At 39.4% G+C, this 15,120-nt stretch overlaps 1 protein-coding gene across 2 annotated transcripts in view; it reads left to right on the top strand.

The window, feature by feature from the left end:
* LOC134223077 (ensconsin) overlaps nt 1–15,120 on the top strand; it is a 348,052-nt gene that overhangs the window by 282,046 nt on the left and 50,886 nt on the right. The window lies entirely within an intron of this gene.

The following is a 15,120-nucleotide window of genomic DNA, read 5'->3' as shown; positions in this document are numbered from 1 at the left end:
GAGTGGGGCTCTCAGAGGGTAATCTCTGTGTTTGTTGCGAAAACTATCAGGATATCGATCATGTCGTGTGAGCGCGCGAAGTACTCTCAGATCTGCGCTAACTGAACATCTCCGGGTCCGAGGAAAACAACCGAAGCCTATTAGGGAAGAGTTGGTGGGTCTTGACCTCGAATACATGTCCCTTGTCTACCAATTCTTAAAAGTTGCTGATGTTAGACTGTAACCATTGTCCACCCATCTCTTTTGCTATCGTTATCCTTTAAAAATGTCTTCATCTTGTCGTCACTCCCCATGTCCGCCGTCAAACCCCATCCTTCCCCGTCAAACCCCATGTCTTCCTCTAGTTGTTGTCTCCCCAAGAAAATGTGTCTTTGTCCCGTTACAGATGTGAAACATCACCAAGAATGTCAACCATGTGAACATCAGCATTGTAATTAATTAAGCACCCCAAATTCCTTTCCAAAACCGCGAGTCTTTCGGTTCCCCAAAACTAACCCTATATATAAGAATCGTAAAATGTATAGAAAAACATGATTTCGGCTCCGTAACGCTTCATGGCAAATGAGCATATCAAATAAACGAAAGATTAAAAAAAAATACTGTACGATTTATTTTTGAGGACGGTGTGTAATAAATAAATAAATAAGTGTTCCGAACTACTATAGAAAAGAAAAAGCGATCTTTTAGGTGAATATCCAATTGTTGGGCCCGTCGCTGCAATTCGTCAGCGTCATCATTTATCACCTTTATGCAGATATGTTGAGGATGAGGACCGGTCGGGTACAAGTTGTTAGGCGCCTAGGATCAGATCAGCTGTGTAGCACGGGAAAAAATCTGCTCTCATATTACTTAGAAACCGGTTCAACGACGACAACGACGTCGTCCCCAAACGGCAATAAACACCTGATCTGACGATGACGAAGTTTGATGGCAGTTAGGTTTTGCATGCCGTTAGATGGAAGTGAATACCGGTGTGGTCAACGGTTGCCGAGCCGAGGGCCTGCAAAACAATCACATTACCAAGGCCGAACGCTGAGCTATTCTCGGAGCGTCCGTTCGCTCACTGACTGGAAAATAGTTGTTATGGGCATAAATCCGCTTCCCACTATGGGGATTATAAATAATTAGCGACGATCTAACCGGTGCAGTGTGACCGTTACAATGTGGCATTTACATAGGTTTTAAGCGACAGTAACGTGCGTAATGGCTGCCATGATATCGCGTGTATAATCAAACGACTATTTATACAGATAGTTAGGCACTGTTTGGACAGTCATGGTTATAAATTTCGATTTGCGTATCTAATGACGCGCGAATTGCTGTAATGAGATTTATCTAGTGCCATGATTACCATCTGGCGGTGATCCATTGAGTAAAAAGTTATTCCAGTGAGAAATTAACGGCAGGCAGTATGAACCTTGATCAATTTGAAGCATTTTATTAAGATTCTATTTATAAACATGTATATGCCTGAACGAACGACATTAACATTTCTTAACCTTCCGGGACTCGCACCATTGCAAAAAGTACAACACCTTTGAAAAAAAGCACGTTTATCGTCCTTAAGAGCGGCGGGACTGCGTGAGTGATCCAGGATAATACGAGTCCCGGAAGCTTAAGACGTTAAAAATGATCTTATAGCAACACAAAGACTTTTTTTATTATTCTCTTGATCTGATGTTATTATCAAATTCTATTGTTTTGGATACACAATTCAATCCATCTATTCCGAACGACCGATGCCTACCTCACAGAGGAATAATTCAATCAAAACACGTTTATGTTTCACGGATTACTCACGTCTTCTGGTTCTGCATAAATAGGCAAATGTTTATTAGCGCGAAGGTCAAATAAATATTTCCAACGCTTAGCATCTATACTTCAAGCTAGAGCCGAATGGTAAACAGCTTCTAACTTGAGGAAGCATATCCGCGCGCGACATTTTCAAAAAAGTCCATAAGTATGGTATCGGCTTCACAGTTAGTAGGCGCGACAACGCGCTCAGATTATCGATTCGCTGACGAGGCTATGCTCAAAGCATACAAATGAAGTTGAGTCGTTCAACGACTGCGGGTTTGATAGAAAAAGAGCTCTTATTCTAAATTAGACCATTCTTCTAATCCTAATTCTCCAAATATCTTATATGATTTATTAATTTAAAATGGAAAAAAAAAATCAAAATCTCACAAAAATAAAGTTGAATGATATTTTTTTCAATAAACAACTTCTATGGCTTTGGTTTTTCTTTAACATTTATTAAAAGTATTTTCTGCATTCTTCTTTATTCATGAAAAGCTTTGAAATGGTTATAAAAGTTTCCATCAGTTTTTCATCAAAATTTTCTCAAACCCTACTACAGTTGAATCTATGACTGATTTCACATTTTGGGACATTTTACAAGACGGTCGCGTTTCAAACAACTTACTTCTAAGCGACTGTTTGTTTTTCTTGCTGTTTTTTCTTGCATGCCTCAATTAACACTTGTAGTCTATCTGGTCTCAACGAACGTGACGAAGTCTGTTGTAGCTTTGATGCTGATGAATGAGGAACCAAATGTTCAATGACTTAGGGGACGGGTCCAGGGGTCGTTGTTTAGGCTCTCGGGTCTATCAACCAGTTTAAGACGAAACGTGGAAAGACGACATTCCTTTATTTTGTTTTGAATCTTGTTCTTCTCTGTTCATATGTACTTGTTTTCAAACAGATTCATCTAATGCTAGCGTGAACTCTTCTCACCGAACGTTGGACAATGTATTATGTAACAACACATTATTAGTGTAAGAAAATGCCGCGTCATATAGGTATATGCATATTATATTATCTTTGTTAGCCCCCCTCAGAACCTTTAAACTTACTACTTGAAGAAAAAGAACTATCGTGAAGTACCTATATGCGTCATCATAATCCATGCGCCATGTGCCATCGGTACTCGATTACTTAGCCTTGGTGGTGTACATTCGCTATTCAAATCACAACGAGTGCACCGTAGCTCTTAAGCCTGCAAGCCACAATAAAAAAAAACGCATGCAAAACCCATGGTAAGCGAATTCGTCACTCATCGCTACACCACCGGCTCAAAGCATCATCGCTTCCTCCGCCAGAGACTAATTAAGTTATCTCGCCAAATTTAATGCTTTCATCTGGTGGCTCGGCAGCCATCTACGATACTGGCGCCGCCACTTTGTTGGATAGCTCCCAATTTGGCTCCGAAAGCATTATGGTGTCTTCATCTCACAATGCTTACGATGGCATTTTCCACCTTAATTCTGTTATATCTATTTATTCAGAATTCGTCTGTACGTCATACGGTACCCGATTTCAATGTGCTTGTTTAGGTTGTGAAAAATTTGCATAACTACAGGGGAGCAATAGTTGGATTCGGAAAATGAGCTGCGAAAAATGGACGGATACAGTGGAGCCTTCATTTAGAGCCAGTGTACGTTCACATAGCAAGCTCGTTAATGTTATGTCTGTATCCGAAGCTTACTATGTTGCTTGAAATTTGATAAAATTTATGTGTAGCTGCTGTGGAAGAAATGTAGTGACATTGCTGCATTGTTCTTATTGATTATGGTTAAAATTATAACGGAAATGGAAGGATTAAAATTTGCATTTTTTGGAGATTATAAAAGTACAAAGCCCAGTTCCCTTTTTCCTTTTGTCCTCACTTGCAAATACATATAAAATAAGTCGCCGTAGACATTTTTTGGCATTACAATGACAATGGACTGGCGATTTCTCAGACTAAGGCCGGAGTGGCCTGTGCAGTTAATAAAACTCTTAATTCAGCTCGGTCCATTGTTGCACGTCGCCAGCACGCAGTCTGAGGATCCACAAATCGTATTCCTACTGATCGAACCACCTTGTGCCTGTCGAGAACAATTTTCACCAGATTACTGTCCGACATTGTGGCTACGTGCCCGGCCCACCGCTGTCTTCAGATTTTCGCGGTGTGATGCAACTCGTGGTTCATTCGCCCCCTCCACGTACCGTCCGCCATCTGCACTCCCTCATAGATGCTCCGCAGCACTTTCCTTTCGAAAACTCCAAGGTCTCGTGTCCGTAGAGAGGTCTAATAAGCTTTTTGTAGATAGTCAGTTTGGTACGGCGGCGAACTCTATTCGATCGAAGCGTTTTGCGGAGTACGTACGGTTTCCTGCCATGATGCGTCTCCGAATTTCTCTGCTGGTATCGTTATCGGTCACCAGTGAGCCCAAGTACACGAATTCTTCAACCACCTCGATTTCGTCACCACCAATACAAACTCGTGCTGGGTGACCTCTGTTGAGCCTCTTCCTATCATGTACTTCGTCTTCGACGTGTTGATGACTAGTCCGATCCGTTTAGCTTCACTTTTCAGTCTGATGTAGGCTTCCTCCATCCTCTCAAAGTTACGTGCCATACTATCAATGTCGTCGGCGAAACCAAATAACTGGACGGACTTCGCGAAAATCGTACCACTCGTGTCAATCCCTGCCCTTCATTTTACTCCCTCCAAAACGATATTGAATAGCAGACGCGAAAGACCATCACCTTACCGTAACCCTCTGCGCGTTTCGAAGGGACTCGAGAATGCCCCTGAAACTCGAACTACGCACATCACCCGATCCATCGTCGCTTTGATCAACCGTGTCAGTTTATCCGGAAATCCGTGTTCGTGCATTAGCTGCCATAGCTGGTCCCGCTCGATTGTATCATATACGGCTATGAAGACGATGAATAGATGATGCGTGGGCACGTTGTATTCGCGGCATTTCTGCAGTACTTGGCGAATGGCGAATGGTAGAGCGTTCACCCATAAAGCCCGCCTGGTACTGTCCCACGAATTTGCTATTGATGTTAGTCAGCGGCATTAAATTTGGGAGAGTATTTTGTAGGCGGCGTTCAGCAATGTGATTGCGCGATAGTTCCTACAATCTAGCTTATCGCTCTTTTTGTAGATGGGACACATCCACTCCTGCGACAGAACCTCATCCTCTTAAACCTTGGTAAATACCCAGTGCAGTGCAGCACTCTAGCCAGTGCCTCACCACCGTGTTTAAACAGCTTTCTTGGTAGTTTGGTCAACTCCAGGGGCTTTGTTGTTTTTCAGCCGGCCGATCTCCTCATGGATTTCCTGAAGATTCGGAGCCGGAAGTCGTATGTCCTGCGTGCGTGCTCCCAGGTTCATTGCCATTCCGCCACATCGCCATTCAGGTGCTCTAAGTAGTACTACCGACACCTTTGGATCACCTCACGCTCGTCCGTAAGAAGATTTCAGTTTATGTCCTTACATATGTCAGGCTGCGGCATGTTGCCCTTACGTGAACGGTTCAACTTCTCATAGAACTTACGTGTGTTATTAGCGCGGTAACAGTTGCTCCGTCTCTTCACGGTCTCGATCTTCCTGCTGGCGATTTTTCCTTCGGAAATCGAGTTTTGTTTGTTCCGCGTCTGTTTGTATCGTACCTCGTTCGCCCTTGTGCAGTGCACTATGGTCCAGGATACAGTTTTACGCGGAAAGATGCATTTTACGCCAACACTTTAATTTTTTTTAGAAAAAATGTTGATCTACAAAATTGTTAGAAATATGCTATTATGTATGGTGCTATCGAAAAATAGGGTGGCACAAAAATATTTTTTTATTTCTCCGAATACTGACATGTTATGTTCTGCAAAGTTGTAGCGCAGCTTGTTCCAATCAATTTTGCTAGAAAAGATTTTTCTGTAGCTCTTATGTTGGCTGATTTAGAGCAATTTTACCTAATTGGTTTAGGGTGTACCTCAAAAAACAGTATTTTCGATCTACTTTTTTTTGTCTTAAATTTCGCGAAAAAGTCGTCTATGGGTGACTTTTAGAGCTCAAAAACGTGCAACTTTTGATAGGTAAATATGCTCAATATCTTTTTTCCGCTCAAAAGTTATAATCGTTTTTTTTTTCTATCAAAATTACATTTTTTCAAAAATTGATATCTCCGGTTAGGGCAAACCAAAAAATATGTTTACACGGCATTTGAAAGAGCAATTCATATTCTTCATTATGTCAAAAAATGGGGGATATTTTTTTTTTATCTCAAATTTTACCAATTTTACTAAAATCATGTACAGGCTGGACTCGATTATCCGAGGCTCGATTATCCGGAGTAAAATTTTTACCCATCTTACAAAAATAGAAATATTATCTTTGTGTATTCGTAACGTATCCAATATGTGCAAGACACCTAGTAATGATAGTGTCTTTCTCGCTTTCCTAAGGGACTGTTCGAAAATTATGTAACGCTTTAGGGGAAATAAGGAAGTCAGACCATTCCATCAGTTACGAGAGGGAGGGTGGGGTATCAAAATTATCAAATTCAGCGTTACGGATTTTGTGAAAGTACCCTAAGGGAACGGAAATCAAGAACATTCATAATTGGCCATTTTATGAATTTCAATTCAAAGCACCGATAGTTTTTTAAGCATTCGTATGTACATTCTGAGTACAGCATTGACATTGTGATTCATGCCACCAAATGGTCCTTTGGAATATCCGGAATAGATTCATTCACAAATAGCGTAACGCTAAATTTGCAGATTTTGGACCTCCATCATACCCCTCGTAACGCTTTTTAAATGGAAGGTTTAATTGGTTCGTATGAATCGTAACGCACGGCCTGACCCCCTCCCTCTCCTTCCAGCGTTACGTAATTTGTAAACAGGCTCAACATTTATATGAAAAAAATATTATTTCACCAACGGTGGTCCATGTATGGATTAAAACACCAGTTCTATATTCATAGTAACAACAAATGGCGCTGAAAATCCTTGTGTTTAGGGAACATCCATAAATCACGTAACGCTTAGAGGGAGAGGGGGTTTTCCTGAAGTGTGACAATCCATGCAATTTTTTATAGATTCCTCATACAAAAAATGTTACATAGGGGGCATGGTGATTAAAAACGGCAATTTTTGCGTTACGTAGTTAATGGATCTTCCATAATGATAAAATGCATATTTTCATTTTCAAAAGAATCACTCGGTGGCCAAGGTGATCCATACACAATGTCATGCTCAGAATGTCAGGCGAAAATAATTCCTGATACGGATCCGTACATGAAGGCGAGGTGCGCAGAGAGCAAGATGGATCGATTTGAGGTCCCTCCGTGGACTACAAAGTTGGCGACGGGCAACTACAGACCGAGCTGAATGTAGATAAATTTTGTGTATTGCAGACGCCTTAGTTTGAATAAATCAAATGAAATAAATTCCGATGTTAGAATGTCAATGTGTGTATGTTCCGGAATTTTCTGAAGGCCACGACATGATAAGTCACAATCCCCAGATCTCCCGGAGGACAACACGGTGGTTAGAGGTGTGCACCGCCACCGCCGACAGTTTATGGCAATCCCGCTGAAACTCCAAAGGATTGCTCGTGAAAAAAGCTATTTTTCTTGAAAATTCCATACAATTTTTCGTTGAAAAATCGAAAAAGCTTCTCGTAAAACTATGAAATGAGATAATAGAATCATTAGATCATTAGAAATTCTGATGAATTTCCTCCGATATATCGAAAATACTCGCGTTGAAATTCTGAGTAAATTCCTCATAAATTAAGATGATCTTTTTGTAGAATTCAAAAGAAAGGAAGACGGGGTCACCGTCTTTGACCAGAGGTCGCACAGACTGAATACTTAGCACTTAGAATTAAACAACGGACAGGACATTCACACAGCACCCAGTGAACCAGCGGAGCGTTTTCCGCTTCACGAAATGTTTTCTCCTTACTAGGGCGGGAATCAAGCTCATACTCTATGGATTGCAAATACGCTTACACGGAGGAAAAAAGTAGTAGAATCAACATGATTCTGCCTCAAATCAACAATATTTTTGCATTGATTTTTGAATAACAATATTTATTGTTGATACAACCAAAATAGGGTTGAATCAACCATACGCGATAGTTGATTCAACTCTTCTATATATTTGTTTCAACCATGCTTTCCAGCTGTCACTGTCAAGAAAACAACAATATTCATGGTTATTTTTACTATCGGAAATGCTGCGAAACTACTTTATCGGCAATGCGATGACATCAACAAAAGAGGAAAAGTGACAGATACAGAATCGATCTTGTTACATGCGGAGTGAGAGTCATCCACATTACCTCTGCTCCATTCTCACTTCATGTAGATAGGATGATTTATGTTGAACAGTTTCTACAGTTTTTTCACATCATAGAATGGTTGTCAAAAGAACGATATTATTACTGTTCCAATTGTGGATGCAGGATTGAAACAATAATAATGTTCAGTTGAATAAAGCAGTGAATCAGCATTGAAACAACAACTTTGAAGGTTCATACAACAAAGTCCACGTGGTCCACGACAGCTCATTTGTTCAAAAATGGCGTTTGGCCGAACGGGTCGACAGTTTTCGCCATATAATCCAATCAGCCGAATAACATTTTGCTAAACTGCTAAACTACCGTTTCGGTCAAATGGAATTTTGGACAACAAGGCCTATTCGACCAAACGTCCTGTTAGAGCATATATATTCAGGCAAATGACTCGGTCGTACCGCCAAACCGTTTTCCACATAATAACCGTATCGAATAAATGGAATTCGGCTAGATAGCTTTCGGCTTAACGTATTATTCAGCCAAATGGTATTCGGTCAAATGACTTTCCACCGAATGATTTTCAACCAAACGACCATTCGTCTTTTGAAAATTTTCTTGTAGAACTTCCGAAGAATTATTAACATAAAAAAATTTGCGTTAAAAACCAAAGAAATTCCGAAAAAAAATCCATTTGAAATTCCGTTGGAAACAATTTTTGTGAAACTAAAAAAAATCACAAGGAAATTCTGTTTAGTGGAAACTCCGGAAAATTCTCGACCAGAGAAAAAAATTCGAAGCATGCATGCCCGGTGGCGTAGGCAAACTTCTAAACAATTTCGCGTGGAAATTTCAAAGAAATTCCGGTGAAAACTTTAGAGCATTTCCATTTCCATTCGAAAAACTTGGAAGAATCTCCTGGGACAGTTCATTAGATTTTTCCGGCGAAATAAAAAGATTCTCCCGTTAATGTCAACGTCGTTTTTGGTACTTCTGTTTTTGGTACCCGGTTTCTGGGTAGTATACCCCATTTTGGGTGATTGGTTCGTACGCAGTTAGTGCTAATTATCGGCAATCAACTTCTCCTGGCGAAAACTTGCAATTGGTTGAGATTCATCGAGCCTTTTGTGTTTGTTTGGTTTGGTTGATACTTCCGAAGTTTTGTTATCATGAATCAAACGATATTAAAACAAAAACATTTCACGCCATATTGAATGAATGGTGGGTAGGCGTATAAGCCTTCTCTTCAGTCCCCTGGCATTTATAGATTTCTTATTGATGATAGTATTTGAAGTTTAAAAATTCTATTTTCAAATTCTATTTTCTAAAATTTTCAGACTTGGGCACAATGTGCTATTTTAGAGGAACTGTCCCGTTTTCCAAACAAAGAAATACAGCACCAATTTCGTTGCTTCGTTTTGCTAACATGCGTGCTTACTGCTGAAAAAATCACTACGATAAATTATTTAATGTTTTGATTCCAAACTCCGAGTCTACGTCAAGCTTAAAAATATAATTTCTCAGAAAATGAAAAACAAAGAATAAGATAAAGTTTATTTAAATATTCTTCTGGAAATTATTTTCTGCGGACTTTTTTGAAACATTTACATGTAATACAGCGAAACTTTCTAATCTAAAACGGATATTAACTATTGCTGATTGTGCATTTTTAATTGCTAATGCCTTCTGCAAATAAATGAAAGTAATTATTTTAATCACATTTTTATTTTCATCAGTGTAGTTGATTTTTTTTTTGCTGGAGAATCAGAACTGTTATAGTATAACCATGTTTTAATGTACGTGTCGTTTAGTACCAAGCACAACTTAACATATGGTCAGTCATATGACATGGCTCGTGCCCATCCTGGGATCATGTGGATTATGAAACCAATCACCTGGATGAACCAAATCTCTCTAATTTTATTCTTCTTCATCCAGCCATCATCGGCCTCTAGCCGTGAACTCCGAGCGGTGCGATGGGCGATTGCATCCATCGCAACCGTCACCACTGCAATCGACTATCATCAAGCACAGAATGACAAAAAAAGAGCCCACTTCTTTCATGCATATCCGCAGACCCAGCGGCAGTTCTACCGCTGGTGCCTGCATGCTGCTGTCACAATTTTTAATAACTCGCACACGGCAGGCACTGCTTCTTTTATACACAAAGAAAATCTTCCGGTAGACTCGAAAGCCCGTGACATACCGCGTTCTGATGTCCGTGTTAGGAATGCACGGTATTGCTTACATATAAAATTTTTACTGGCTTTGACAAAAATTGAAATTTACAATAACTTATCGTTAATAATTTTAAGTTTCAATAAAATAGGCGAAATTGTGGAGAGTGTCCGAGTCGATTGATATATAAATCCTAAAAATCCAGCCAAAGATAATGGCGCTAGTAACGTTTAAAATATTCCCTCCCAGCGTAACGCTCTCGACTTCCAAAAATCTAAATGACACCCAGTATAGTAGAGAAAGACGTAAGTCCTACGTCAAAAAAACTTTACGTTAATTACGTGAATTTGTTTTCCAACACTCCGGATAATCGATTCCGGCCTGTATTTTCAAGTAAATTGATGTACCTCGACAATGGAAGAGATACAGACGATATTCTTATAACAAAACACGCGTTTTGAAATGCCCCATCATAAGTCTTCAGACATTTGTGAATATTGAGAATTAAAAAATCTACAGCATTTATAGTTTTTATAAGTTTTATCATTATCACCGTATTGCAAGATTAACGAGAAAAGATGCAATTTCGGCCTAAAGCATACTCTGAAGAAAAAAAATTTTGTCTACGAAGTTGTTCTGGATACTTGGGCCATTATTATAGAGTTATCGAAAAATAGGGTGGGCCGTTTTATAAAAATGTGAAGTTTTTTTTGCGGGGTATTGACATACACTCAGGAAAATCGACACATACTTTATGGCAAAAATCTATGTATTTTGAAATATGCATATCATGCGTCGGCACATACTTAATTGCATACACATTCACACATGGATGCTATGACTCACATGGATAGTTTTTTTCTGTTTAGAAGTCCGACCCTGTCCTTGTCAAAAGAACTCACACGTTTATGCTGTTATGTCTGTCACTCAATAGTCGTATTGTTTGTTTGCAGCGGTTTGAACTTCTACTTGTTCGCAAGAAACAATGTAAAATACATAAGAGGTAACCCAGAGAGGGCCGTTATCCCAAATTTCGGTTAGGTTCGGGTCCACTTCTCAAAAAAATGTAGGTTTCAACTGCTTGGCCTAACTCGATGTCGTCCTTTCTGTCCGTGTCCGTATCAGGAATTATTGTGCTTCCAGTTGAAAACCGAAGTGAGCTCTCGCGACAATTGAGTTTTTCCTTATTTCCTGATGTCGCAACTGCATCGCGACTAGTGCGCATCTATGCCACCGTCGTGCGCCATGATGCGCACTAGTCGCGACGTAGTTGCGACAAAAGGAAACGTGAGAAAACTCGATTGTCGCGAGAGCTCACTTCGGTTTTCAACTGGAAGTACAATAGAAGTGCGCGACGTGTTAGTAAAATTAAAGTTCGTGTTAATTGTTGAAATATTGTTGGTGTAAATTATTTAACTTTTTGTATCATTGTAGGTTAAAACTTAAATATGTATACTAAAAACTAGAAGTAAACCGTTCGTATAATAGTACGGTTAGTAGAAGAACAGAAGGATAAGTTGTTTGTTACAAATATGTTAATTGTTCTGTTGTTTCTATTGTGTTAGATTATAAGCAACAATAAGCGTGAACAATTACTACAAAACCGTTCACAAAGAATATTAGCAAAAGCCATACACTGAAAAGAGGTTTGCAGTCAAAAATACTATTTTAGAGGGTTAAATTAAATGCACAACGCCACTAGATTTGTGCAGACTGCGCATAACGCTTATCCTAAACAGAATGTGTTTTAATTTTTACCATGGCTCCGAAACCAACACAACCGGTTAAAATAACCATGTTCTATTGTTATTATAATAATATTTACAATTAAAAATAAACATGCCAATCGTTTAAAACGAAAATGACCGTGTAATGAATATTACTGGGGTGGTTACTTTGGATACTCATAAAAAATACACCAAATTGCGAAGTCAAAACATTTTTATTATAATATTATCGCCGCAATCGTCCATGAAAATTATAATTTCCGATAAACATAATATCATCTTTCGTCAACCTGTCATTTGCTGCGTTTACACGGAGCAAGTGTTCAATGCTTTTCCATACTCATTATTGTCGCAATTCTCTGACTTGCAGTGAAACGAAATAGATAGGGTAAAATGCCCAATAGTAAACCCCCTAGTAGCGGAATTTTGCTCTTCCTGTCATACGGCTTAGAAATTTTCAAAATGTTAACTCTGCTTGATATCTAACAACAAGCTCTGCATCCCCTCTTCACAATACATACATAAAACACCCAAATACACGACGTTATTCGTTGAAATTAACATTTTAAAGTCTAACTGAATTCGCCCTATAGTAGACCCCCTGGGGGTCCATAATAGGAAATTGCTTCCCTATAGTCGACACTTCATCTGAATTTCATGTCCCGTTTCGGGACGTTCTTCTTTCCTATTATGGACCCCCCAAAATTTTCCTATAATAGACACTCTCGTGTTTATTTTTTATTGAATTGTAAAAAATCATCTAATTTGACTTTCCATAGCATTTCCAACGCATGTAATCAAATCATAGGACTGTAAGGTAGGTTCTCCCGATAGAATTTCATAGCGAAATGTTGACATTGTGCAGTAATAATGCAAAAATGGCTGGAGGGTCCACTATTGGTTGGGGGTCCACTATTGGTCACTTTACCCTATCTCCTTCGTCGTCTCTGAGGTTCCGCCGAAAGTATGATTCCGTGAATGTAAAGGGCAATCCAGGAATTGAATCATCCAGGAGAAGCATTTTTCGCCACCGCTCCAGACTGCAATGGAAAACATCGTTTTAAGAAGATTTTATTACAAAAAGGACCTGTGCTAACCTGTGCTTGTGTATCTACTGAATATTTCGTAGAAAAATCGATAAATATCAAATCCGTCACTTGTTTGTGATCACCGACGTGCACCAGCATTCAATCACAATCACAATATGGCGGGTCTGGTGGAGTTTTTTCTTGACCACATTTTGTTGTTATTTCAACTATGCGCATGGTAAAATTAATAAACATGCTGTACATTCAATCATCTTCGTGTTTGCTTTGACAACTTTGTGAGATAGTAATTTTAAGAATAATTTTGCGGTTTTAGTTACTCTATCATTCATTTCAGTGTACAAAGCAAAAAGGTAATTAGATTAATTTCTGAAATTCTGGAACAGGTTGTGGATGTAGTGTGGTACTGGCGGGATGGGATGGATTATTTGTGAAAAATGTGCTAATCTGCCATGGCACGTCCGTCAAGCGGGCTTTTTTTGTTCTCTTCGACAGTGCTTGCCAGAATCTACATTTGACAAGTCAAATTTCATTTGAACCCTCGGAACGACATCATTAGGCTGAAGGATCGGAAGACGCTACTAATTTCGATCGGGATAAATCCCAAACGGACAGAAAATCCAGCCCCAGTTTCCGTCGTGGTTCTCCAGGAAGTCGAACCGGTGCATGTTCCGGCGTGTCATCGGTTTAGCTAGTTGGAACCCAGCCTGAAACTATTGCGAGAAAAGAGAAAAATTCTAATTTTGCGGAGCAAAGAAGAAGAAGCAGACTGAGTGTCGGAAACTTCAAAATGGCATGCACTGTACAAAAAGTGTTGATATTTCTTGATATTAAGAATATTCGAGAAATCTAAAATGTTTCTAAATCACATAAATATATGACAAAATGCCTTCAAAGTTCATAAAACTTGTTTAAAAAATATAGCGGCATGTAACACTCGTTTAAAGTTGCATATTCCCGTTGATTTTAATAATCAACATTCACACCGAAAAAAGAAACCAAAAATTTTTACCGTGCTTCACCGTGATTTGACGTTTGCGGAACAGCTTTCCGACAGTCGACCGTTGCGTCGGACCCCGGTTCGAATTTTTCAATCTTCTCGCAATACCAGAGCTTCCCGTTACCGTTAAAAGGCCGATTCTAGTTACAGCGAAGAGTCGGTCAAACCCATAACCGCCAACGTCGGTCACCATCGTCGAAGTCCACACCAGTCCACAAAATCCCGTTCATCAGCAGTGAGCAGAGCAGAAACCCCAGGTATCTGGCAACCCCAATCCTACCCACTACGTTTGACAATAGCCAACATCTTTGAGTTTCCCATTGTTCTATTTAAATTGGGTTTCCCACTGACAATTCTATTTTGTAAACAAACCACTATTCCGAAGTGATTTTTTCCAAATAGACGTAATTATTTTTAATCATTTTTCAAGAACTTGTGCGAAAGTATGAATGCGAGGTGTATTTCAACAAGAATATTGATGTCTTTAATAAATTTTCATATTTAAATCGGCACCAAGCGCTCTACTTCGCCAAAATATCATGATATTCAAAATACATTTTCAATGGCAGGTTTCAACGATTATGATTACGCCTTCGTATTAAATTAATCGATGATTTTGATGCTGGCATCAGAAACATGGCCGCTTCGCAGACCCCTGAGAAACCCAGTTTTTAGAAACCGCAAGTACCACTACTAGAATAAGTGACGTCACTAAATGAGTAGGCCGAAGAGGGAAATAAAACGTGTATGATTGAAAGTGGTGTGTGGCTTATGTCGAATTCGTTTTTAAAAAGTTCCAACCTAGGTTGGAACCAGTTCCAACCTAAGTGCTGTCAAAGTGTTTTTTTATTCGCTCAGGTTGGAACTAGGTTCGCACTAGTTCCAACCCCAAAGCTGTCGGGTTCGCACTGTGTTGTTTCACGGTTTCGCACCGGGTTCACCAATACAAATGTACTTCAACTGTCAAAACCACGTGGGTGGGTGGGACTGGGCGGAATAAACAAGCAGAAGGGAGAAACGAAACTGTCTGTTTATTAAAATAAAATGCGCAATGAAAAAATTTTTTTTGGGAATTTTGTGATATTTGTAATTGTA

Source organism: Armigeres subalbatus, chromosome 3 (genome assembly GCF_024139115.2).
Source record: "Armigeres subalbatus isolate Guangzhou_Male chromosome 3, GZ_Asu_2, whole genome shotgun sequence".
Lineage (NCBI taxonomy): Eukaryota > Metazoa > Arthropoda > Insecta > Diptera > Culicidae > Armigeres > Armigeres subalbatus.
This window is presented reverse-complemented; position numbering and strand designations above follow the sequence as displayed.